General features: G+C 41.9%; 1 protein-coding gene across 1 annotated transcript in view; it reads right to left on the bottom strand.

The window, feature by feature from the left end:
* The window catches only part of LOC120063702 (glypican-6-like), a 180,174-nt gene that overhangs the window by 36,159 nt on the left and 116,715 nt on the right, over positions 1 to 27,300 (bottom strand). The window lies entirely within an intron of this gene.

Below are 27,300 nucleotides of genomic sequence, written 5' to 3'. Positions count from 1 at the left end.
GGTATCAATATGTAAATGCATGTATCTTTTCAGCAAAATGTACAGTGACGTCAGAAAATATTCATTCCCCTTAACGTATTCCACATTTTGTTAAATATATTGTTTGTTCTCACTCACCTACAGAATACCCCATAATGACAAAGTGAAAACATGTTTTTCAAAATGTTTGCAAATGTATGTATAATCTAATACAGAAATATCTCATTTCCATACCAAGAGTGTGCAAAGAATTTGAAGAATCTAAAATCAAAAATATATTTTGATTTGTTTAACACTTTTTTTGTTAGTACATGATTCCATGTGTGTTATTTCATAGTTTTGACATCTTCACTATTATTCTACAATGTAGAAAATAATAGAAATAAAGAAAAACACTTGAATGAGGAGGTGTGTCCAAACTTTTGACTGGTACTGTAAGTATTCACACCCTTAAGTCAATACATGTTAGAATCACCTTTAGCAGTGATTACAGTCTCCCTCTCTCTCTCTAAGAGCTTTGCACACCTGGATTGTACAATATTTGCATATTATTCTTTAAAAGATTATCCAAGCTCTGTCAAGTTGGTTGTTGATCATTGCTAAACCGCCATTTTCAGGTCTTGCCATAGATTTTCAAGCAAATTTAAGTCAAAGCTGTAACTAGGCCACTCAGGAACATTCAATGTTGTCTTTGTAAGCAACTCTAGTGTATATTTGGCTTTGTGTTTTAGGTTATTATCCTGCTGAAAGATGAATGTTCTTCCCAGTGTCTGTTGGAAAGCAGACTGAACCAGGTTTTCTACTAGGATATTTACTTTTTTTTCAAAAAAAAAACACCTAGTCTTTGCCAATGACAAGCATACCCATAACATGATACAGTCACTACCATGCTTGAAAATATGAAGAGTGGTACTCAGTGATGTGTTTGCCCTAAACATAACGCTTTGTATTCAGAACATAAAATTTTACTTTAGTGCCTTATTGCAAACAGGATGCAAGTTTTTGAATAGTTTTATTCTGTACAAACTTCCTTCTTTTCACTCTGTCATTTAGGTTAGTATTGTTAAGTAACTATGATGTTGTTGATCCATGCTCAGTTTTCTTCTATCACAGCCATTAAAGGGATATTTCAGGATTTTGGCAATGAGGCCCTTTATGTACTTCCCAAGAGTCAGATGAACTTGTGGATACCAATTTTATGTCTCTGTGGTAGTTTCGCGAGCCAATGCTAACTAGCATTAGCACAATGACTGGAAGTCTATGGGTATCCAAAGTGTACTAATAGACTTCCAGTCGTTGTAACTAGCGCTAGTTAGCAACTTCCTTCAAACTGCAAGCAAAGACATAAAAATGGTATCCACAAATTCATCTGACTCTGGGAAAGTAGATAAAGGGCCTCATTGCCAAAATATCCCTTTTTCACCTAAACAGTTTTAAAATCCCCATTGGCCTCATGGTGTAATCCCTGAGCGGTTTCCTTCCTCTCCGGTAACTGAGTTAGACAAGGCGCCTGTATTTTTGTAGTGACTGGGTGTATTGATACACCATCCAAAGTATAATTAATAACTTCACCATACTCAAAGGGATATTCAATGTCTGCTTTTTTAATTTTTACCCATCTACCAATAGGTTCCCTTCTTTGCGAGGCATTGGAAAACCTCCCTGGTCTTTGTGGTTGAATCTGTGTTTGAAATTCACTGCTTGATTGAGGGACCTTACAGATAATTGTGGTGTACATAGATTAGGTAGTCATTCAAAAATCATGTTAAACACCACTTATTATGTGACTTGTTAAGCCAATGTTGAATGCTTTCTGAAGGCAGTATACAGAATATAGTATATACACTGAAAAATATAAATGAAAAATAGAACAATTTAAAATATTTTACTGAGTTATGGTTCATTTAAGGAAATCAATCAATTTAAATAAATAAATTAGGCCCTAATCTATGGATTTCACGTGACTGGGAATACAGATATGCATCTGCTGGTCACAAATACCTTTAAAAAGGTAGGGTGTGAATCAGAAAACCAGTCAGTATCTGGTGTGACCACCATTTGCCTCATGCAAATGAAATAGAGTTGATTGTGGCCTTTGGAATGTTGTCCCACTCCTCTTCAATGTCTGTGAGAAGTTGCTGGATATTGGCGGGAACTGGAACACGCTGTCATACACATCGATCCAGAACATCTGAAACTTGCTCAATGGGTGACATGTCTGGTGAATATGCAGACCATGGAAGAACGGTGACATTTTCAGCCTCCAGGAATTGTGTACAGATCCTTGTGACACGGGGCCGTGCATTATTATTTTGAAACATGAGGTGATGGCAGTGGACGAATGGGCCTCGGGATCTCGTCAAGGTGTCTCTGTGCATTCAAATTTACATTGATAAAATACAATTGTGTTCATTGTCCATAGCTTATTCCTGCCTGTACCATAACCCCACCGCTACCATGGGACACTCTGTTCACAACGTTGACATCAGCAAACCACTCACCCACACAAAGCCACACACGAGGTCTGCGGATGTGAAGCCATTTGGACGTACTGCCAAATTCTTTAAAACAACGTTGGAGGCGGTGTATGGCAGAGACATGAACATTCAATACTCTGGCAACAGCTTTGGTAGACCTGCCTGCAGTCAGCATGCCAATTTCACACTCCCTCAAAACTTGAGACATCTGTGGCATTGTGTTGTCTGCCAAAGCTGCACATTTTGAAGTGGCCATTTATTGTCCCCGGCACCAGGTGCACCTATGTAATGATCATGATGTTTAATCAGCTTCTTGATATGCTACACCTGTCAGGTGGATGGATTATCTTGGTTAAAGAGAAATGCTTACAAACAGCTAAAAAAAATTGGGATCTTTGATTTCAGCTCATGAAACATGGGACCAACATTTTACATGTTGCATTAATATTTTTGTTCAGTATATTTATGAATCACGCAAAACACTTGGTATTAGTCAATATTCATCTGTCATACTTGACAAAAGTGTCTCATCATAACAAATTGTTATGTGGGTTTGGCACATTAAATGAATTACTGCATCTCATTGCAGCAACGCATAATTATGTAGCATGAACGCTTCTGGGAGTAAAATTCAATTTCTATGTAGATTAACTCAATAGAGTCAATATAATTTAGTTATACAAAATAAAACGAACAGCGCTGATGAGTCATTGTTTGAATAGAATTTCTCAAAGCGAAGCACTTTGAGGTCTTATTTACATCCGCCCCAGGCACGGACACTATAAAGTCACTGAGGTCTTATTTACATCCGCCCCAGGCACGGACACTATAAAGTCACTGAGGTCTTATTTACATCCGCCCCAGGCACGGACACTATAAAGTCACTGAGGTCTTATTTACATCCGCCCCAGGCACGGACACTATAAAGTCACTGAGGTCTTATTTACATCCGCCCCAGGCACGGACACTATAAAGTCACTGAGGTCTTATTTACATCCGCCCCAGGCACGGACACTATAAAGTCACTGAGGTCTTACTTACAGACGTGGCCAAAAGTTTTGAGAATGACACAAATATTAATTTTCACAAAGTTTGCTGCTTCAGTGTCTTTAGATATTTTTGTCAGATGTTACTATGGAATACTGAAGTATAATTACAAGCATTTCATAAGTGCCAAAGGCTTTTATTGACAATTACATGAAGTTGATACAAAGAGTCTATATTCGCAGTGTTGACCCTTATTTTTCAAGACCTCTGCAATCCGCCCTGGCATGCTGTCAATTAACTTCTGGGCCACATCCTGACTGATGGCAGCCCATTCTTGCATAATCAATGCTTGGAGTTTGTCAGAATTTGTGGGGTTTTGTTTGTCCACCCGCCTCTTGAGGATTGATCACAAGTTCTCAATGGGATTAAGGTCTGGGGAGTTTCCTGGCCATGGACCCAAAATATCAATGTTTTGTTCCCTGAGCCACTTAGTTATCACTTTTGCCTTATGGCAAGGTGCTCCATCATGCTGGAAAGGGCATTGTTCGTCACCAAACTGTTACTGGATGGTTGGGAGAAGTTGCTCTCGGAGGATGTGTTGGTACCATTCTTCATTCATGGCTGTGTTCTTAGGCACAATTGTGAGTGAGCCCACTCCCTTGGCTGAGAAGAAACCCCACACATGAATGGTCTCAGGATGCTTTACCGTTGGCATGACACAGGACTGATGGTAGCGCTCACCTTGTCTTCTCCGGACAACCTTTTTTCCGGATGCCCCAAACAATCGGAAAGGGGATTCATTAGAGAAAATGACTTTACCCCAGTTCTCAGCAGTCCAATCCCTGTACCTTTTGCAGAATATCAGTCTATCCCTGATGTTTTTCCTGGAGAGAAGTGGCTTCTTTGCTGCCCTTCCTGACACCAGGCCATCCTCCAAAAGTCTTCGCCTCACTGTGCGTGCAGATGCACTCACACCTGCCTGCTGCCATTCCTGAGCAAACTCTGTACTGGTGGTGCCCCGATACCGCAGCTGAATCAACTTTAGGAGACGGTCCTGGCGCTTGCTGGACTTTCTTGGGCACCCTGCAGCCCTCTTCACAACAATTGAACCGCTCTCCTTGAAGTTCTTGATGATCCGATAAATGGTTGATTTAGGTGCAATCTTACTGGCAGCAATATCCTTGCCTGTGAAGCCCTTTTTGTGCAAAGCAATGATGACGGCACGTGTTTCCTCGCAGGTAACCATGGGTGACAGAGGAAGAACAATGAGTCCAAGCACCACCCTCCTTTTGAATCTTCCAGTCTGTTATTCGAACTCAATCAGCATGACAGAGTGATCTCCAGCCTTGTCCTCGTCAACACTCACACCTGTGTTAACGAGAGAATCACTGACATGATGTCAGCTGGTCCTTTTGTGGCAGGAATGCAGCTGGTCCTTTTGTGGCTGAAATGCAGTGGAAATGTTTTTGGGGGATTCAGTTAATTTGTATGGCAAAGAGGGACTTTGCAATGAATTGCAATTCATCTGATCACTCTTCATAACATTCTGGAGCATATGCAAATTGCCATCATACAAACTGAGGCAGCAGACTTTGTGAAAATTAATATTTGTGTCATTCTCAAAACTTTTGGCCACAACTGTACATCCGCCCAGAGCATGAACGCTATAAAGTCACTTTGAGGTCTTATTTACATCCGCCCAGAGCATGGACGCTATAAAGTCACTTTGAGGTCTTATTTACATCCTCCGTGGGCACGGACACTATAAGGTCACTCAGGTCTTATTTACATCTGCCGTGGGCATGGATGCTATAAGGTCACTGAGGTCTTATTTACATCTGCCGTGGGCATGGATGCTATAAAGTCACTTTGAGGTCTTATTTACATCTGCCGTGGGCATGGATGCTATAAGGTCACTTAATATCACTGTGTGGACTGAAACCATATGGCAACGTCTGAACTGTATAACTTCATCACAACACTGCATTTACTTACAGCACTTCAATCACTGGTCTGGAACAATAATAACATCATGTGACCCATGAACCAAAGAGATGACGATGTCCACTTCAGAAGAATTCAGAAGCAATACACATCTCATCCTCTTTCTTATTAATTGTCTGCTGTATAAGACAATATTCTGCATGTCATTGCTGTATAGAATCACTTAGCGAAACAGAGATGCCCTTTTAAATAAGAAATTGTAATTAACTTGCTAGTTAAATAAAGGTTAAATAAATATATATATTTTTAAATATATATATGCAGTGGGGAGAACAAGTATTTGATACACTGCCGATTTTGCAGGTTGTCCTACTTACAAAGCATGTAGAGGTCTGTAATTTTTATCATAGGTACAATTCAACTGTGAGAGACATAATCTAAAACAAAAATCCAGAAAATCACATTGTATGATTTTTAAGTAATTCATTAGCATTTTATTGCATGACATAAGTATTTGATACATCAGAAAAGCAGAACTTAATATTTGGTACAGAAACCTTTGTTTGCAATTACAGAGATCATACGTTTCCTGTAGTTCTTGACCAGGTTTGCACACACTGCAGCAGGGATTTTGGCCCACTCCTCCATACAGACCTTCTCCAGATCCTTCAGGTTTCGGGGCTGTCGCTGGGCAATATGGACTTTCAGCTCCCTCCAAAGATTTTCTATTGGGTTCAGGTCTGGAGACTGGCTAGGCCACTCCAGGACCTTGAGATGCTTCTCACTCCTTAGTTGCCCTGGCTGTGTGTTTCGGGTCGTTGTCATGCTGGAAGACCCAGCCACGACCCATCTTCAATGCTCTTACTGAGGGAAGGAGGTTGTTGGCCAAGATCTCGCGATACATGGCCCCATCCATCCTCCCCTCAATACGGTGCAGTCGTCCTGTCCCCTTTGCAGAAAAGCATCCCCAAAGAATGATGTTTCCACCTCCATGCTTCACGGTTGGGATGGTGTTCTTGGGGTTGTACTCATCCTTCTTCTTCCTCCAAACACGGCGAGTGGAGTTTAGACCACATGACCTTCTCCCATTCCTCCTCTGGATCATCCAGATGGTCATTGGCAAACTTCAGACGGGCCTGGACATGCGCTGGCTTGAGCAGGGGGACCTTGCGTGCGCTGCAGGATTTTAATCCATGACGGTGTAGTGTGTTACTAATGGTTTTCTTTGAGACTGTGGTCCCAGCTCTCTTCAGGTCATTGACCAGGTCCTGCCGGGTAGTTCTGGGCTGATCCCTCACCTTCCTCATGATCATTGATGCCCCACGAGGTGAGATCTTGCATGGAGCCCCAGACCGAGGGTGATTGACCGTCATCTTGAACTTGTTCCATTTTCTAATAATTGCACCAACAGTTGTTGCCTTCTCACCAAGCTGCTTGCCTATTGTCCTGTAGCCCATCCCAGTCTTGTGCAGGTCTACAATTTTATCCCTGATGTCCTTACACAGCTCTCTGGTCTTGGCCATTGTGGAGAGGTTAGAGTCTGTTTGATTGAGTGTGTGGACAGGTGTCTTTTATACAGGTAACGAGTTCAAACAGGTGCAGTTAATACAGGTAATGAGTGGAGAACAGGGGGGCTTCTTAAAGAAAAACTAACAGGTCTGTGAGAGCCGGAATTCTTACTGGTTGGTAGGTTATCAAATACTTATGTCATGCAATAAAATGTAAATTAATTACTTAAAAATCATACAATGTGATTTTCTGGATTTTTGTTTTAGATTCCGTCTCTCACAGTTGAAGTGTACCTATGATAAAAATGACAGACCTCTACATGCTTTGTAAGTAGGACAACCTGCAAAATCGGCAGTGTATCAAATACTTGTTCTCCCCACTGTATATATCTTCTTTTTTTTTAACAAGAACCATGGGTTAATTGTTATTGTCATGGAGCAGAGCTAATGGAGTCTATCCTGGGGGGATATATATTAATGGTAATGTGGGACTGGGACTGTCTGTGGAATGACAGGACTGGAAAATCTACAGTCACAAGGGGACCTGGCCAGCTAGCAGCCCCAGAGGCAGGTTGGCATTTATAGTCATGAGTCTTGACCTGGAGAGCGGTCAATAGCTGGCACAGCCACAAAGTCAGAAAATCTGATTTTAAACCTAATTCTTACCTTAATCACTCTGATAACCCCTGATGCCTAACCTTAATATAAGACCAAAAAGCACATTTTAATTTTCATGAATTTTTAAGATTTAGCCAATTTTGACTTTACAGCTGGCCCATCTAGCGGAAAAGGCTCACTTCTGCCTTCAGGGCAAGACTCATGACAATAAACGTCAACCTGCACTCCATAGAGGAACACTGAGACCTAGGTAACACTACTGTAAGGCTCCCATATCATGGAGAACTCCTCAGCCATACCAAGTCAGAGTCCCTGTCTACAGCCAGCAGACCTCCCAGGACCTCACCACACATACACTGTCAAAATTCCTAGTTACTACTAATTATTAGATACTAATTACAATTAGCAATTATCATCACTCTATCATTACCACCCAACTGAATGAAGTAATAATTTAATTTAGGGATCGGAAAAAACATTGACTACTAGTAATCTGCATTAACATTGACCACTACGCTACATATGACGCGGATGCTACGCTACAGGACTGTTTTGCTAGCACAGACTGGAATATGTTCCGTGATTCTTCCAATGGCATTGAGGAGTACACCCCATCAGTCACTGGCACACACAGATGCGTAAAAATCTCTCCCGCTATTTGGCAAATCTAACCATAATTCTATCCTCCTGATTCCTGCTTACAAGTAAAAACTAAAGCATCAGTGACTCGATCAATAAAAAAGTGGTCAGATGAAGCAGACGCTAAGCTACAGAACTGTTTTGCTAGCACAGACTGGAATATGTTCCGGGATTCTTCCGATGGCATTGAGGAGTACACCCCATCAGTCACTGGCACACACAGATGCGTAAAAATCTCTCCCGCTATTTGGCAAATCTGACCATAATTCTATCCTCCTGATTCCTGCTTACAAGCAAAAACTAAAGCATCAGTGCCTCGATCAATAAAAAAGTGGTCAGATGAAGCAGACGCTAAGCTACAGAACTGTTTTGCTAGCACAGACTGCAATATGTTCCGGGATTCTTCCGATGGCATTGAGGAGTACACCACATCAGTCACTGGCTTCATCAATAAGTGCATCAATGACGTCGTCCCCACAATGACTGTACGTACATACCCCAACCAGAAGCCATGGATTACAGGCAACATCAGCACTGAGCTAAAGGGTAGAGCTGCCACTTTTAAGGAGCGGGACTCTAACCCGGAAGCTTATAAGAAATCCTGCTATGCCCTCCGACGAACCATCATACTACACCGGCTCCGATGCTCTTCAGATGTGGCAGGGCTTGCAAACTATTACAGACCAGAAAGGGAAGCACAGCCGCGAGCTGCCCAGTGACACGAGCTTACCAGACGAGCTAAACTACTTCTATGCTCGCTTCGAGGAAAGTAAAAACATGCCTGAGAGCATCAGCTGTTCCGGACGACGGTGTGATCACACTCTCCGTAGCCGATGTGAGTAAGGTCAACATTCACAAGGCCGCAGGGCCAGACGGATTACTAGGACGTGTACTCCGAGCATGCGCTGACCAACTGGAAAGTGTCTTCACTGACATTTTCAACCTCTCCCTGTCTGAGACTGTAATACCAACATGTTTCAAGCAGACCACCATAGTCACTGTGCCCAAGAACACTAAGGACACTAAGAACACTAAGGTAACCTAAATGATTACCAACCGGTAGCACTCACGTCTGTAGCGATGAAGTGCTTTGAAAGGCTGGTCATGGCTCACATCAACACCATTATCCCAGAAACCCTAGATCCACTCCAATTTCCATAACACCTCAACAGATACACAGATGATGCAATCTCTATTGCACTCCACACTGCCCTTTCACACCTGGACAAAAGGTACACCAATGTGAGAATGCTATTCATTGAATACACCTCAGCACCCTCAAAGCACATCACTAAGCTAAGGACCCTGGTACTGAACACCTCCCTCTGCAACTGGATCCATAACTTCCTGATGGGCCGCTCCCAGGTGGGTAGGTAACAACACTGATCCTCAACATGGGGGCCCCTCAGGGGTGTGTGCTCAGTCCCCTCCTGTACTCCCTGTTCACTCATGACTGCATGGCCAGGCACGACTCCAACACCATCATTAAGTTTGCACGCCCCCATTCTCATCAACGGGGCTGTAGTGGAGCAGGTTGAGAGCTTCAAGTTCCTTGGTGTCCACATCACCAACAAACTAACATGGTCCAAGCACACCAAGACAGTCGAAGAGGGCACGACAAAACCTATTCCTCCTCAGGAGACTGAAAAGATATGGCATGGGTCCTCAGATCCTCAAAAGGTTCTACAGCTGCACCATCGAGAGCATCCGATGGATTACATCACTGCCTGGTATGGCAACTGCTCGGCCTCTGACCACAAGGCACTACAGAGGGTAGTGCATACAGCCCAGTACGTCACTTGGGCCAAGCTTCCTGCATTCCAGGACCTACACACCAGGCGGTGTCAGTTTTATTGGTATATAACTGATATGAAAGTTGTATTGTCAATTTTGTTTTGTATTTAAACGCCACTTTAAACGTGTACATGACACTGCAACAAAATTTCGTCATGGGGACAATAAAGCCAGTAAGTAAGAAGGCCCTAAAAATTGTCAAAGACTCCAGCCACCCTAGTCATAAACTGTTCTCTTTGCTACCGCACGGCAAGCTGTACCGGAACGCCAAGTCTAGGTCCAAGAGGCGTCTAAACAGCTTCTACCCTCAAGCCATAAGACTCCTGAACATCTAAACGAATGACTATTTGAGTGCAGACAGAACAGGGGGGACAATTTGTTAATGAGTTATTGTGCATAAACACTGAAATTCCTCGTTTGAAAATCATAGCTTGCTGGTATAAAATTATATAGAATGGAGCTTTGATGATTTCAAAGAATTTACAGTCCATTCGGAGAGTATTCAGACCCCTTGACCTTTTCCACATTTTGTTACGTTAGCCTTATTCTAAAATATATATTTTTTAAATGTCCTAATTAAACTACACACTACCCCATAATGACAGAGCAAAAAACGTTTTTTAGAATGTTTTAGAATATATCACATTTACATAAGTATTCAGACCCTTTACAGTACTTTGTTGAAGCACCTTTGGCAGCGAGTACACCCTCAAGTCTTCTTGGGTATGGCGCTACGAGATTGGCACACCTTTATTTGGGGAGTTTCTCCAATTCTTCTCTGCAGATCCACTCAAGCGCTGTCAGGTTGGATGGGGAGCATCGCTGCACAGCTATTTTCAGGTCTCTCCAGATATGTTAGACCGGGCTCTGGCTGGGCCACTCAAGGACATTCAGAGACTTGTCATGAAGCCACTCCTGCGTTGTCTTATCTGTGTGCTTAGGGTAGTTGTCCTGTTGGAAGGTGAACCTTTGCCCCAGTCTGAGGTTCTGAGCGCTCTGGAGCAGGTTTTCATCAAGGATCTCTCTGTACTTCGCTACGTTCATCTTTCCTTCGATCCTGACTAGTCTCCCAGTCCCTGCCGATGAAAAACATCCCCACAGCATGATGCTGCCCCCACCATGCTTCACCGTAGGGATGGTGCCAAGTTTCCTCCAGACGTGACATTCAGGCCAAAGAGTTCAATCTTGGTTTCATCAGACCAGAGAATTTTGTATTTCATGTCTTTTGGCAAACTCCAAGCGGGCTGTCATGTACCTTTTTACTGAGGAATGGCTTTTGTCTGGCTACTCTACCATTGGTACTGCAGAGATGGTTGTCCTCCTGGAAGATTATCCCATCTCCACAGAGGAACTCTGGAGCTCTGTCAGAGTGACCATCGGGTTCTTCGTCACCTCCCTGACCAAGGCTCTTCTCCCCTGATTGCTCAGTTCGGCTTGGCAGCCAGCTCTAGGAAGAGTCTTGGTGGTTCCAAACTTCTTCCATTTAAGAATGATGGAGGCCACTGAGTTCTTGTGGACCTTCAACGCTGAAGACATGTTTTAGTACCCTTCCCCAGATCTCTGCCTCGACACAATCCTGTCTCGGAGCTCTACGGACAATTCTTTCGACCTCATGGCTTGGTTTTTGCTCTGACATGCACTCTCAACTGTGGTACCTTATATAGACAGGTGTGTGCCTTTCCAAATTAGGTCTAAGATTTCTTGTTAGATATTACTGCACGGTCGGAACTACAAGCACAAGCATTTCGCTACATTCGCATTAACATCTGCTAACCATGTGTATGTGACCAATACAATTTGATATGATCAATTGAATTTACCACAGGTGGACTCCAATCAAGTTGTAGACACATCTCAAGGATGCTCAATGGAAACAGGATGCACCTGAGCTCAATTTCAAGTCTCATAGCAAAGGGTGTGAATACTTATGTAAATAAGGTATCTGTTTTAATTTTTAATACATTTGCAAACATTTCTAAAAACCTGTTTTTGCTTTGTCATTATAGGGTATTTTGTGTAGATTGATGAGGGATAAAAAAAAAAAATCAATTTTAGAATAAGGCTGTAACGTAACAAAATTTGGAAAAAGGGAAGGGGGTATGAATACTTTCAGAATGCTCTGTATAATAGTGAAACTCCCAGTGTCTCATAACTAGGCTAGACGATTGCAGAATATGGATGACAGTGGTCTTTTGGGGACTTGCTATCATTAAATGGCAGGGAAGGGAGCTGAGAAATGGCTGGGCAATGTTACCTCAGTCAGCTCCGGTACCATTTCCTTTATGTCCGAGGCCGACGCTTTGACGTGTAAACTGTTTGTTTACACTGAGGCGGCAGATAGCCTGTGACGTTCTGTTAGATATCCATCAACACAGGCTAAGGCCAGGGACTAGGCTGGATCTTGTGGTTTCCTACCTCCTGTCTGTGAAGTGGCCACGAGCACAATGAAGTTTATATTGCCAAAGAAAGGGGAATTACACTGAGCAAGAAATTAAGCTTCAAAATATATTTTCATATGATTATGCAGATCTGAAGACAATAACCTTGTACTTTCAAAGAATGTACATCAACAAAGCTTTACGTACACATAATCCTTTATAAGAAAGTGCCAGTATCCATGTTGATAATGTACATACAGTATAATCTGAATGTATGCAGCAGGCCTTAGGAATGTCGTAGGGACAAAAAACTATTCCAGAACTCAAAGAAACAGTATTTCAAAAAGTGACAATCCAGGTCAGAGCAGTCAGTGGTGAGGTCCTCCTCTGATCTCTAATGCAAAGAGTGAAAGGAGCTGCCGTCAGCAGCACCAGGGAAGATGGCAATCTTTCCCAGTCGTGTGGAGTTAAGATACTTTTAATCAGATGGGCAGTACAAACACAGGGAGCCCAGGATACAGCGCCCACAGAAAGATAGATGGAAGGTAGTGTCGAAACCTACCAAAAACCAAATCCAATCCCTCCTAGACAACTTCCTGGACAAAATGTTTCCCTGCAATAGTGAAGGTGTAAACTTAGCAGTAGGAAGCCTGAACAGTATATTTGACCTATCAGCTAACATATCACATTTAAATTCAAGCAGAAAACCTAAGAAAACAAACAATGAGAAATTATTTGCTGAGGAATGCAAAAACCTTAGAAAGAAATTTAGAACCCTATCCAATCAAAAACACAGAGACAGAAAACCTTAGCTTACGCCTTCACTATGAGGAAACACTAAAACAGTACAGAAAAAAGAAGGAACAGCATGTCAGAAAATAGCTCAATGTGATTGAAGAATCCATAGAATGAAATTACTTCTGGAACACGCTAAAAAAACAACAACACAAAGGGCTATCTGTCCAAAATGGAGATGTATGGATAAACCAGTTCTCCAACCTTTTCAGCCATATAACAAAGAATCAAGAGCAAAAACATATACATGATCATTACAAAGCTATTTAAGACCGCTAACCATGTGTATGTGACCATTAACATCTGCTCACCATGTGTATGTGACCTATACAATTTGACTTGATGAGCAACAGGACAAAATACACACCTTCCAACCCAAAAAAGCCTGTTGTGTTGATGGTATACTAAACAAAATGATCAAATATATAGACCACTAATTCAAATGGGCTATTCTTAAACTTTTCAACATTATCCTCAGTTCTGGCATCAACCCCAATATTTGGAACCAAGGTCTGGTCATACCAATCCACAAAAGTGGAGACGTATTTGACCCCAATAATTACCATGGAATCTGCATCAACTGCAATCTCTGAAAAACCCTCTGCAGTATCAACAGCAGACTCCTACATTTCCTTAGTGAATGTCAAATTGTCTTCTTACCAAACTACTGTATGACAGACCAAGTATACACTCTGCACACCCTTATTGACAAACAAACAAAACAAAACAAAAGCAAAGTCTTCTCATGCTTTGTTGATTTCCAAAAAATATTTAGACTCAATTTGGCATAAGGGTCTGCTATACAAATTGACGGAAAGCAGTGTTGGCGAAAAAACATAACATTATAAAATCAATGTACACAAACAACAAGTGTGCAGTTAAAAATTGGCAAAAAACACACAGATTTCGTTCCTCAGGGCCGTGGGGTGACACAGGGATGAAGCTTGAACCCCACCTTCTTCAACATATATATAAATGAATTGACGAGAGCACTAGAACAGTCTGTAGCACCCGGCCTCACCCTACTGTTTTGCAGATGATCTGGTGCTTCTGTCACCAACCAAGGAGGGCCTACAGCAGCACCTAGATCTTCTGCACAGATTCTGTCAGACTTTGGCCCTGACAGTAAATCTCAGTAAGACAAAAATAATGGTGTTCCAAAAAAGGTCCAGTTGCCAGGACAACAAATAAAAATGATATTTATCTAGACACCGTTGCCCTGGAGCAGCTATTCCCAAACTGGGGTACGCGCAATGCCGTCGGTGGTACGCCAAATAAAAATATGATTCACATAAAAAATATATATATAATAATAATTCTTCACATTTTCAAACAGTTCATTTATATTTTCCAACGGGGCTGTACATTTGGGTGAGTTTTTTTTCCTCGCCTGAGTAGCCTCGTTTCACTGCCCAAAATAAAATGAAACCATCTAGTGTTCAGCAAAATAACAACACAATGTCAAATACAGGTAGCCTAGTCAAATAATTAACATCCAATCACATTAACTGTTACTCTCTCGCGGGAATTCCACTAACGGTCTTTATGTAGCCAAACATAGCTGCTGCTCATGTTGGTATCTGTACTGATGGCGCAAAAGCTAAATACAGGCACAGACTGTGTGGAAAATTATTTAAGACTGAGACTCTCTCCAATACAACCCAACATTGCAGAGTTATGTGCATCCTTTCAAGCACAAATCAAATCAAATGTATTTATAAAGCCCTTCTTACATCAGCTGATATCTCAAAGTGCTGTACAGAAACCCAGCCTAAAACCCCAAACAGCAAGCAATGCAGGTGTAGAAGCACGGTGGCTAGGAAAAACTCCCTAGAAAGGCCGGAACCTAGGAAGAAACCTAGAGAGGAACCAGGCTATGAGGGGTGGCCAGTCCTCTTCTGGCTGTGCCAGGTGGAGACACACCCTTCTCATTAACCTGTGGTGAGTTATTTACAATTTTCAATGAACAAATAAGGTTTTATATATAAGATGGTTAAATAAAGAGCAAAATTATTGATTATTAGAATATTATTATTTGTGCTCTGGTCCTATAAGAGTTTTTTGTCACTTCCCACGAGCCGAGTTGTGACAAACTCACTCTCATGTTTAATAAATGTATCGTATAGTGTGTGTGTGGGGCAGGCTTACAATGATGGCAAAAAACAACATTTGAGAGTGAGCTGACCCTGGTGCTAGAGGGGGTACACAGCTGGAGGTTTGAAGGGGTACGGGACTATAAAAAGTTTGGGAACCACTGCCCTAGAGCACACAAATAATTATACCTACCTCAGCCTAAACATCAACACAACAGGTAACTTGTCAGGCTGTGAACGATCTAAGAAGGCAAGAAGGGCCTTCTATGCCATCAAAAGGAACATAAAACTCGACATCCCATTTAGGATCTGGCTACAAATACTTCAAATCAGTTATAGAACCCATTGCCCTCTATGGTTGTGAGTATTCACCAAAATTTGACAAACACCCAGTTGAGAATGCATGGAAAAAATATACAATGCAAAACTAAACAATACATGCAGAGCTGAATTATAACTTAACTTACAAAATAGCTGTTCAATTCTACAACCACCTAAAAGGAAGCAATGCCCACACATTCCACAGCAAAGCCCTCACCTACATAGAGATTAACCTATAAAAGAGTACCTTCAGCAAACTGGTTCTGGGGCTCAGTTCACAAACACAAACAGACACCACAGAGCCCCAGGACAGCAACACAATTAGAACCAGCCGAATTATGAGAAAGCAAAAAGATACTGTAACTATTTGACACACATGAAAGAATCAACCAAAAAACAAAGCAAATTGGAATTCTATTTGGCCCTAAACAGAGAATACACAGTGGCAGAATACCTGACCACCGTAACTGACCCAAATTAAGAAAATACTTGACTATGTACAGACTAAGTGAGCATAGTCTTGCTATTGAGAGATAGCCTGTCTTCTCTTGAGAGCCAGGTCTACCTATGTGCACACTGCCCACAAAATGAGGTGGAAACTGAGCTGCACTTCCTGACCTCCTGCCAAGTGTATGACCACATTAGAGACACATATTTGAAAACAAATCAAACATTGACAAACTCCCATATCTGTTCGGCAAAATCATACAATGGGCAATCACAGTAGCAAGAATTGTGGCCTGGTGCCATGAGAAAAGGGCAATCAGTCGAGCACAAACAATATTGTAAATACCACCAATATTTATTGGTTTATTTATCTATCCCCACTATTCGTACAAAAACAATTTCCACATTGCTAAAACACTATAGCTGATTATATAACACTTGAAATGTCTATATTTTTTAAACCTTTTTGAGGTTAAATTTGTTCCTTCTCACTTTTGTTTATTTCACTTGCTTTGGCAAAGTAAACATATCTTTCACATGCCAATGAAACCCATTTCAATTGAAATTGAATTGAAAGAGAGCGAGTGAGAGAGTGAGACAGACAGAGGGGGGTATTGAAGAGAGAGAGACGGAGAGTAGAGAGAGGAGGGGGGAGGAGAGAGAGAGCGAGCAGAGAGAGTAGATAGAGAGGGGGGTTAAAGAGAGAGAAACGAAGAGTAGAGAGAGGAGGGGGAGGGGAGGGGAGAGAGAGCGAGCAGAGAGAGTAGATAGAGAGGGGGGTTAAAGAGAGAGAGACGGAGAGTAGAGAGAGGAGGGGGGATGAGAGAGCGAGTGAGCAGAGAGAGTAGATAGAGAGCGGGGGATTAAAGAGAGTGAGACGGAGAGTAGAGAGAGGAGGGGGGATGAGAGAGCGAGTGAGCAGAGAGAGTAGATAGAGAGCGGGGGATTAAAGAGAGAGCGGCGGAGAGTAGAGAGGGGAGGGGGGAGAGAGGGCGAGCAGAGAGAGTAGATAGAGAGGGGGGTTAAAGAGAGAGGGGCGGAGAGTAGAGAGAGGAGGGGGGAGGAGAGAGAGAGTGAGCAGAGAGAGTAGATAGAGAGGGGGGTTAAAGAGAGAGCGGCGGAGTGTAGAGAGAGGAGGGGGGAGAAGAGAGAGCGGGGGTTAAAGAGAGAGAGACGGAGAGTAGAGAGAGGAGGGGGAGTAGAGAGAGAGCGAGCAGAGAGAGTAGATAGAGAGCGGGGGATAAAAGAGAGAGAGACGGAGAGTAGAGAGAGGAGGGGGGTGGAGAGAGAGTTAAGAGAGAGCGAGCAGAGAGAGTAGATATAGAGACAGAGTAGAGAGAGAAGGGGGGAGGAGAGAGAGTTAAGAGAGGGAGAGATGTAAATAAGACCTCAAAGTGCTTCGTTTTGAGGAATTCTATTAAAACAATGACTCATCAACACTGTTCATTTTATTTTGTATAACTCAATTATATTGACTCCATTGCGTTAACCTACATAGAAATTGAATTTATCCCCAGAAGCGTTCATGCTACATAATATTGTGTTGCTGCAATGAGATGCGGTAATTCATTTCGTGTGCCAAACCCACATAACAAATTGTTATGATGATACACTATCGTCAGGTATGACAGATGAATTACACAGGTGTTTTGCGTGTTGCATAAATATTAACACAACATGTAAAGTGTTGGTCCCATGTTTCATTTCATGAGCTGAAATAAAAGATCCCAGAAATGTTCCATCTGGACAAAAAGCTTAATTCTCTCAGTGTTGGTGACATCACTCCAACGTCATTTTAAAGAATTTGGCAGTACGTCCAACCGGCCTCCAACCGCAGACCACGGTACGGCGTTGTGTGGGCGAGCGGTTTGCTGATGTCAACGTTGTGAACAGAGAGCCACCATGGTGGCGGTGGGGTTATGGTATGGGCAGGCATAAGCTACGGATAACAAACTCGATTGCATTTTATCGATGGCAATTTGAATTCACAGAGATATCGTGACGATATCCTGAGGCCTATTTCCGTGACATTCATCCGCCACCATCACCTCATGTTTCAGGATGATAATGGGTCGCGCTAATTCTAACTTCTTATCCACACCACTACCTTTTTTTAAAACCCCCTAATGTTGCGGAAATCTAATTAGCATAATCAAAACATCTCCATAAAAATCTGTCAGTTTAAGCAAAGATATAATTGTTTTTTGCATTGGATCCTGCGGTGAAAGGTGGCACAGATAAACTCAGCAAAAAAAGAAACGTCCCCTTTTCAAGACCCAGTCTTTCAAAGATAATTAGTCAAAATCTAAATAACTTCACAGATCTTCGTTGTAAAGGGTTTAAACACTGTTTCCCATGCTTGTTCAATGAACCATAAACAATTAATGAACATGCACCTGTGGAACGGTCATTAAGACACTAACAATTTACAGACGGTAGGCAATTAAGGTCACAGTTATGAAAACTTAGGACACTAAAGAGGCCTTTCTACTGACTCTGAAAAACACCAAAAGAAAGATGCCCAGGGTCCCTGCTAATCTGCGTGAACTAAAAATAAATGCAGTTGACAGTGAGAGGACGTTTCTTTTTTTGCTGAGTTTAGAGCGGTGTTGGTTAAGACCATGAGACATCCTGAAAATCGGTCTTCTCACTAAATCGTCTATAGCATCCGAACGGTTTGGCCTACAAAACTATCATGACCCATCTATGGATCTGTTGTTCCACGTAGTGAATCTGATATTCAATGCGTTTGCATGGGCTAATAACAGTAAGGGCCAATTTACTTTTCATAACATTTTTGGGATATATTGTTTTTGAAACTTCAAGGGGTCTTAACATTTTAAATCAAATAGCTAAATGATCATTGGTATGCTACAATTCCATATAGCTTAGTAAAACATGTTGATGACGGTAGTATGATAAACCAAAGAAAATATACATTTTCATACATTTGTGACATACTAATAGTAATGGAGGAAATCTCAAAATTGATAGGTTGATGCAAAACTCTGCCTGTGGTGCCTGGCCTTAATACAGGCCATCAACACTCTGTTTTCACACACAATTGCATAGCCTATAGAAATGGTGCACAATGACTGGGCTTATAAGAACACTTCATTCCATGCATCAAACAGCTATTTGAGGAGCTGGCTCTCGCTGCGTGACAGTTGATATTCAGCTCAAACTCTGAATGCCAGGGCTCTCCAACCCTGTTCCTGAAGATCTACCCTCATGAAGGTTTTCACTCCAAACTCAGATGTTACTAACCTGATTCATCTTATTAACCAGCTAATTACTAGCCTCACATCCAAAATGTACCAAATGGCTGTAGCTGTGTTTGAAACAAGATCTCATTTGCATTGATTTAAGAGGGACAGTAGAGCGCTGACCACCAGGCCATTAGCGACTTGAGGGCCGTTAGTAAGTTTGGTAGGCTACTGACCATCATCAGCTGTAGTGGAGCGGGTCGAGAGCTTCAAGTTCTTCGGTGTCCACATCACTAAGGAATTAACATGGTCCACACACACCAACACAGTTGTGAAAGAGGCTTAAAAGACTTGGCATGGGCTCTTAGATCCTCACAAATTTCTACAGCTGCACCATTGAGTGACTGGATGCATCACCGCTTGGTATGGCAACTGCACAGCATCCGACTGCAAGGTGCTACATAAGGAAGTGCGTACGGCCCAGTACATCATTGGGGCTGAGCTCCCTGCCATCCAGGACCTATATACCAGGCGGTGTCAGAGGAAGGCCCAAAATCTTGTCAAAGACTCCAGCCACCCAAGTCACAGACGTTTCTCTCTGCTACCCACTGCAAGTGGTACTGATGCACCAAGTCTGGAACCAGCAGGACCCTGAACAGCTTCTACCCCCAAGCCATAAGACTACAAATAGTTAACCAAATAGCTACCTGGACTATCTGCATTGACCCTCTTTGCACTAACTCTTTTGCCTCATCACATACACTGTTGCTACTACTTATTATCTATCCAGTTGCCTTGTCACTTTACTCTTAATTATACGTACATATCTACCTCAATTTCCTTGTACCCCTGCACATCGATTCAGTACTGGTACCCCATGTACAATATATAGCCAAATTATTGTTACTCATTGTGTATTTATTCCGTTTGTTTCTATATTTTTCTCTCTGCACGGATGGTAAGGACCCATAAGTAAGCATTCCACTATTAGTCTACACCTGTTGTTTACGAAGCATATGACAAATAACATTTGATTTGATTAATTTGAAGAGTGCCATTTTGGAGAAGCCTAGTTACAGTGACTCAACGGTCACATGTAATTACACTGCAGTCATGACTGCTGGTGTGCTGGTAACACGGTCACCGTAACAGCCCTAGTCAGGGCAGTTATCTGTCGTTACCTCCCTGGAGGAGGCGGCACGTAGCAACATTCTCGACCTACATGGAGAATGAATAAGTCTTATTTTTATGAGGAGATCACAGAATCTGGTCCACTGTGACTGGGCTGCTGCGAGCCAAGCTCAGCTCTCCCAGTCATCACCGTTGCAGTTTGGAGATGAAATCTGGTTATCATCACCACACAGCAAATAGGGCCCATCTTGTCCTATTTTGAGGTGAGAGACCAAAGCTGATGATGAGGGTGCTGCTAGCGACAGTAGTTTCATTCAAAATGAACAAACTAGAAAGAAAGACTGAGTATCTTTCTGAAATTGGATGATAAACATGTTATTTTTTAGATGTCATTTAGCCAAATTTATTTGAACACTATTACAGTATGTTGTAATACAGCCACACAAAAAGCCCGTCCTATAGACATTCTCCTATCTTCAGCTATCGAAACGGTTGCCCTCGAAAATAGAGGCCATCTGCTACAAAACCTACAGCAGACAAGGACAAATACAGAAAGTGAAAAGGCCCATCTATGGCTCTGAAGAAATCCCTGGGATGAAAAATGGCTCTCGTATAATTTGGATTCTGTAAAGCATAGCTCATCTGCAGTTCACTCAGCCAACGAATGGTGCAGTATGGCACTGAAAAAAAAATGGCATATTGTTCCTTGTTCACAATTTGTCCTGATAAAAAAAAGTCCTTGAGCACACGTACTTGCACACTCTCTCTCACACACACACACACTCTCTCTAACTCACACACACACTCTCTCTTACACACAGACCAGAGATTAACAGATGAGACAATCCACTGCTCTTTTGAAACATTTATAGCTATGATACACATAAAAAAGACAAATGGATGAGTTTAATCTTTTTCTCTCAAGCCTTAAAAGCTTTGTGCACATGGTAATTTCCTTTCCCAAACAGAAATGTATTTCCTAAAAAGCTCTCTATTCATTCACATAGTTAGTTTCCAAATGGCCACATCACACCAGACAGTAGCAGATTCCTGATACCTTTCTCTGGAGACTTGTTCTTTCTATTCTACCAGAAAGACAAAATAACAGACAGTTCATTTTCTTTCTGATTCATAGATCCAATGAGGCAAGCTTATTTGACTTGCAAAGCATACAAATAGTCAAACAAAATGAAACATGCAAGAAAGTAGTTATTGCTGGTTTACATGTACAGTATGTTTAGAGAGGATTGAAATGCTCACATCTGATAGTGAGAACCCAAAAGCTGACACCACTGGCACTTACATCATGTTCAGCTTTACAACTGGAGAAGCAGCCGATGTCTGACACAGCTTTCCTTTAATCTCAGGATAACACTGGGGAAATAGCCTCGTTTTAAACAAAGCCTTGAATATTTAATTTACAGATAAAACGATCTACATAGATGACGTCCTTTCCCAGCTGAACGACAAAAAAAAAAGGGAATTCCCTTTTTATGCACTTTTCTCTCTAACCTTATTCTGACCTTGAATTTAAGCATGAGAATAGCATACTATTCACCCAATATTCGTTTGGGGGTATAGATCTAAGAAATAAAGGTGTGTTGGAGATGTGTTTACGTAGGGCTGATCCCGACTAAAAAAAAATCTTGGTCGACCAAGAGTCATCTGGTCTTTTGACCAATCGATTGTTCAAAATTTTAAAACGTGTATTTTGCCATATATAGACACACCCTATGTGTTTGAATAAAATCATATGTATGTAGGCTACTGAGCTTGTGTGATGCTTAAGAGTTTCCCTGACAGTGAGCTCTGGAAAGACAAAGGCTATTTCCACAAAGGATAAGAAGTAATCAGGTGGGCCTATTTTATGACGTTTCCACAGGGATCAGAGCATGACATTTTTCCCCCTTTCTTGCTGAGTGGTTATCGAATGGGAGAGAGCTGGAAAGAGTTTTCGAATAGGCTACATTGAGGAACTATTGTCACTCTCAATGGATGTAAAAACAGCCTGTTTTCTTGCTGTTTGAGGAGATTAATAAAATACTTTGAGAAGCTCCACAGTGATGGTGAGTTAAGATACTCAGAAATAGTATCAGATCCCCAAATGGGAACATTTATAGGCCTACATTTGCGCACAGGCCAGGTAGCCTAGTCCTACTTCTATGCGTAATGAGGTGCGTGTCCTTACTCAAGATTGACAGAAGCGCTCCAAACAAAAGACTATGAATAAATTCACAACTTGTAAATGGAATAAAATAAAAAAATTGCGCTCTCCAAACAAGGTGTCCACTCCTACAATTACAACGGTAAGACTATAATAATAATAATCAAATCAATCACATGCGCCGAATACAACAGATGTAGACCTTAACGTGATATGCTTACTCACAAGCCCTTAACAAACAATGCAGTTCAAGAAATCGAGTTGAGGAAATACTTACTAAACAAACTAAAGTAAAAAAAAAAAAAAAAAAAAAAGCAAAATTGCATAACAATAACAAGGCTATATACAGGGGGTACCGGTAACGAGTAAATGTGACGAGGTAAAGGTTAGTCGAGGTAATTTGTACATGTAGGTAGCGGTAAAGTGACTATCCATAAATAATAAACAGCGAGTAGCAGCAGAGGGGAGGGGGGCAATGTAAATTGCAGTTTGGAGATGAAATCTGGTTATCATCACCACACAGCAAATAGGGCCCATCTTGTCCTATTTTGAGGTGAGAGACCAAAGCTGATGATGAGGGTGCTGCTAGCGACAGTAGTTTCATTCAAAATGAACAAACTAGAAAGAAAGACTGAGTATCTTTCTGAAATTGGATGATAAACATGTTATTTTTTAGATGTCATTTAGCCAAATTTATTTGAACACTATTACAGTATGTTGTAATACAGCCACACAAAAAGCCCGTCCTATAGACATTCTCCTATCTTCAGCTATCGAAACGGTTGCCCTCGAAAATAGAGGCCATCTGCTACAAAACCTACAGCAGACAAGGACAAATACGGAAAGTGAAAAGGCCCATCTATGGCTCTGAAGAAATCCCTGGGATGAAAAATGGCTCTCGTATAATTTGGATTCTGTAAAGCATAGCTCATCTGCAGTTCACTCAGCCAACGAATGGTGCAGTATGGCACTGAAAAAAAAATGGCATATTGTTCCTTGTTCACAATTTGTCCTGATAAAAAAAAGTCCTTGAGCACACGTACTTGCACACTCTCTCTCACACACACACACACTCTCTCTAACTCACACACACACTCTCTCTTACACACAGACCAGAGATTAACAGATGAGACAATCCACTGCTCTTTTGAAACATTTATAGCTATGATACACATAAAAAAGACAAATGGATGAGTTTAATCTTTTTCTCTCAAGCCTTAAAAGCTTTGTGCACATGGTAATTTCCTTTCCCAAACAGAAATGTATTTCCTAAAAAGCTCTCTATTCATTCACATAGTTAGTTTCCAAATGGCCACATCACACCAGACAGTAGCAGATTCCTGATACCTTTCTCTGGAGACTTGTTCTTTCTATTCTACCAGAAAGACAAAATAACAGACAGTTCATTTTCTTTCTGATTCATAGATCCAATGAGGCAAGCTTATTTGACTTGCAAAGCATACAAATAGTCAAACAAAATGAAACATGCAAGAAAGTAGTTATTGCTGGTTTACATGTACAGTATGTTTAGAGAGGATTGAAATGCTCACATCTGATAGTGAGAACCCAAAAGCTGACACCACTGGCACTTACATCATGTTCAGCTTTACAACTGGAGAAGCAGCCGATGTCTGACACAGCTTTCCTTTAATCTCAGGATAACACTGGGGAAATAGCCTCGTTTTAAACAAAGCCTTGAATATTTAATTTACAGATAAAACGATCTACATAGATGACGTCCTTTCCCAGCTGAACGACAAAAAAAAAGGGAATTCCCTTTTTATGCACTTTTCTCTCTAACCTTATTCTGACCTTGAATTTAAGCATGAGAATAGCATACTATTCACCCAATATTCGTTTGGGGGTATAGATCTAAGAAATAAAGGTGTGTTGGAGATGTGTTTACGTAGGGCTGATCCCGACTAAAAAAAAATCTTGGTCGACCAAGAGTCATCTGGTCTTTTGACCAATCGATTGTTCAAAATTTTAAAACGTGTATTTTGCCATATATAGACACACCCTATGTGTTTGAATAAAATCATATGTATGTAGGCTACTGAGCTTGTGTGATGCTTAAGAGTTTCCCTGACAGTGAGCTCTGGAAAGACAAAGGCTATTTCCACAAAGGATAAGAAGTAATCAGGTGGGCCTATTTTATGACGTTTCCACAGGGATCAGAGCATGACATTTTTCCCCCTTTCTTGCTGAGTGGTTATCGAATGGGAGAGAGCTGGAAAGAGTTTTCGAATAGGCTACATTGAGGAACTATTGTCACTCTCAATGGATGTAAAAACAGCCTTTGTTTTCTTGCTGTTTGAGGAGATTAATAAAATACTTTGAGAAGCTCCACAGTGATGGTGAGTTAAGATACTCAGAAATAGTATCAGATCCCCAAATGGGAACATTTATAGGCCTACATTTGCGCACAGGCCAGGTAGCCTAGTCCTACTTCTATGCGTAATGAGGTGCGTGTCCTTACTCAAGATTGACAGAAGCGCTCCAAACAAAAGACTATGAATAAATTCACAACTTGTAAATGGAATAAAATAAAAAAATTGCGCTCTCCAAACAAGGTGTCCACTCCTACAATTACAACGGTAAGACTATAATAATAATAATCAAATCAATCACATGCGCCGAATACAACAGATGTAGACCTTAACGTGATATGCTTACTCACAAGCCCTTAACAAACAATGCAGTTCAAGAAATCGAGTTGAGGAAATACTTACTAAACAAACTAAAGTAAAAAAAAAAAAAAAAAAAAAAGCAAAATTGCATAACAATAACAAGGCTATATACAGGGGGTACCGGTAACGAGTAAATGTGACGAGGTAAAGGTTAGTCGAGGTAATTTGTACATGTAGGTAGCGGTAAAGTGACTATCCATAAATAATAAACAGCGAGTAGCAGCAGAGGGGAGGGGGGCAATGTAAATAGTCCGGGTGGCCATTTGATTAATTGTGCAGCAGTCTTATAGCTTGAGGGTGGAAGTTGTTAAGGAGCCTTTTGGACCTAGACTTGGCGCTCCGGTACCGCTCCAGTTACCCTATGACTTGGGGGACTGGAGACCTTGACAATTTATATTGATAATATATTGAATGCATTAACAGAAATTACCATAACCAAACAAACATTGTAGATGAGCAACTATGGTAATTAAAAGTAAATGTACTACTGATGATACTGGTGAACATCCCTGTGGCCTCTACAATGGATTAGTCCACTGAGACAGGCCTCCACAATGGATTAGTCCACTGAGACAGGCTTCCACAATGGATTAGTCCACTGAGACAGACCTCTACAATGGATTAGTCCACTGAGACAGGCCTCCACAATGGATTAGTCCACTGAGACAGGCCTCTACAATGGATTAGTCCACTGAGACAGGCCTCTACAATGGATTAGTCCACTGAGACAGGCCTCTGCAATGGATTAGTCCACTGAGACAGGCCTCCGCAATGGATTAGTCCACTGAGACAGGCCTCTGCAATGGATTAGTCCACTGAGACAGACCTCTACAATGGATTAGTCCACTGAGACAGGCCTCTACAATGGATTAGTCCACTGAGACAGGCCTCTGCAATGGATTAGTCCACTGAGACAGGCCTCTACAATGGATTAGTACACTGAGACAGGCCTCCACAATGGATTAGTCCACTGAGACAGGCCTCCGCAATGGATTAGTCCACTGAGACAGGCCTCCATAATGGATTAGTCCACTGAGACAGGCCTCTACAATGGATTAGTCCACTGAGACAGGCCTCCGCAATGGATTAGTCCACTGAGATAGGCCTCCATAATGGATTAGTCCACTGAGACAGGCCTCTACAATGGATTAGTCCACTGAGACAGGCCTCTACAATGGATTAGTCCACTGAGACAGACCTCTACAATGGATTAGTCCACTGAGACAGGCCTCCATAATGGATTAGTCCACTGAGACAGGCCTCTACAATGGATTAGTCCACTGAGACAGGCCTCTGCAATGGATTAGTCCACTGAGACAGGCCTCTACAATGGATTAGTCCACTGAGACAGGCCTCTACAATGGATTAGTCCACTGAGACAGACCTCTACAATGGATTAGTCCACTGAGACAGGCCTCTGCAATGGATTAGTCCACTGAGACAGACCTCTACAATGGATTAGTCCACTGAGACAGGCCTCTACAATGGATTAGTCCACTGAGACAGACCTCTACAATGGATTAGTCCACTGAGACAGGCCTCTACAATGGATTAGTCCACTGAGACAGACCTCTACAATGGATTAGTCCACTGAGACAGGCCTCCACAATGGATTAGTCCACTGAGACAGGCCTCTACAATGGATTAGTCCACTGAGACAGGCCTCTGCAATGGATTAGTCCACTGAGACAGACCTCTACAATGGATTAGTCCACTGAGACAGGCCTCTACAATGGATTAGTCCACTGAGACAGACCTCTACAATGGATTAGTCCACTGAGACAGGCCTCTACAATGGATTAGTCCACTGAGACAGACCTCTACAATGGATTAGTCCACTGAGACAGGCCTCCACAATGGATTAGTCCACTGAGACAGGCCTCTACAATGGATTAGTCCACTGAGACAGGCCTCCAGAATGGATTAGTCCACTGAGACAGGCCTCTACAATGGATTAGTCAACTGAGACAACTGAGACAGGTGTGAATCAGACAGGTGTCTCGTGTGCATAAATTATTTGTAAATATTTGCCACTGCTCGACAAAAAAAAAATCTTGGTCGACCAACAGTCTATGGACCAAGTAATCAACCAGTCGACTAAACGGGGTCAGCCCTAGTCAACAGATACG

This window comes from Salvelinus namaycush, chromosome 19, assembly GCF_016432855.1.
Source record: "Salvelinus namaycush isolate Seneca chromosome 19, SaNama_1.0, whole genome shotgun sequence".
In the NCBI taxonomy this organism is placed as follows: Eukaryota; Metazoa; Chordata; class Actinopteri; order Salmoniformes; family Salmonidae; genus Salvelinus; species Salvelinus namaycush.
This window is presented reverse-complemented; position numbering and strand designations above follow the sequence as displayed.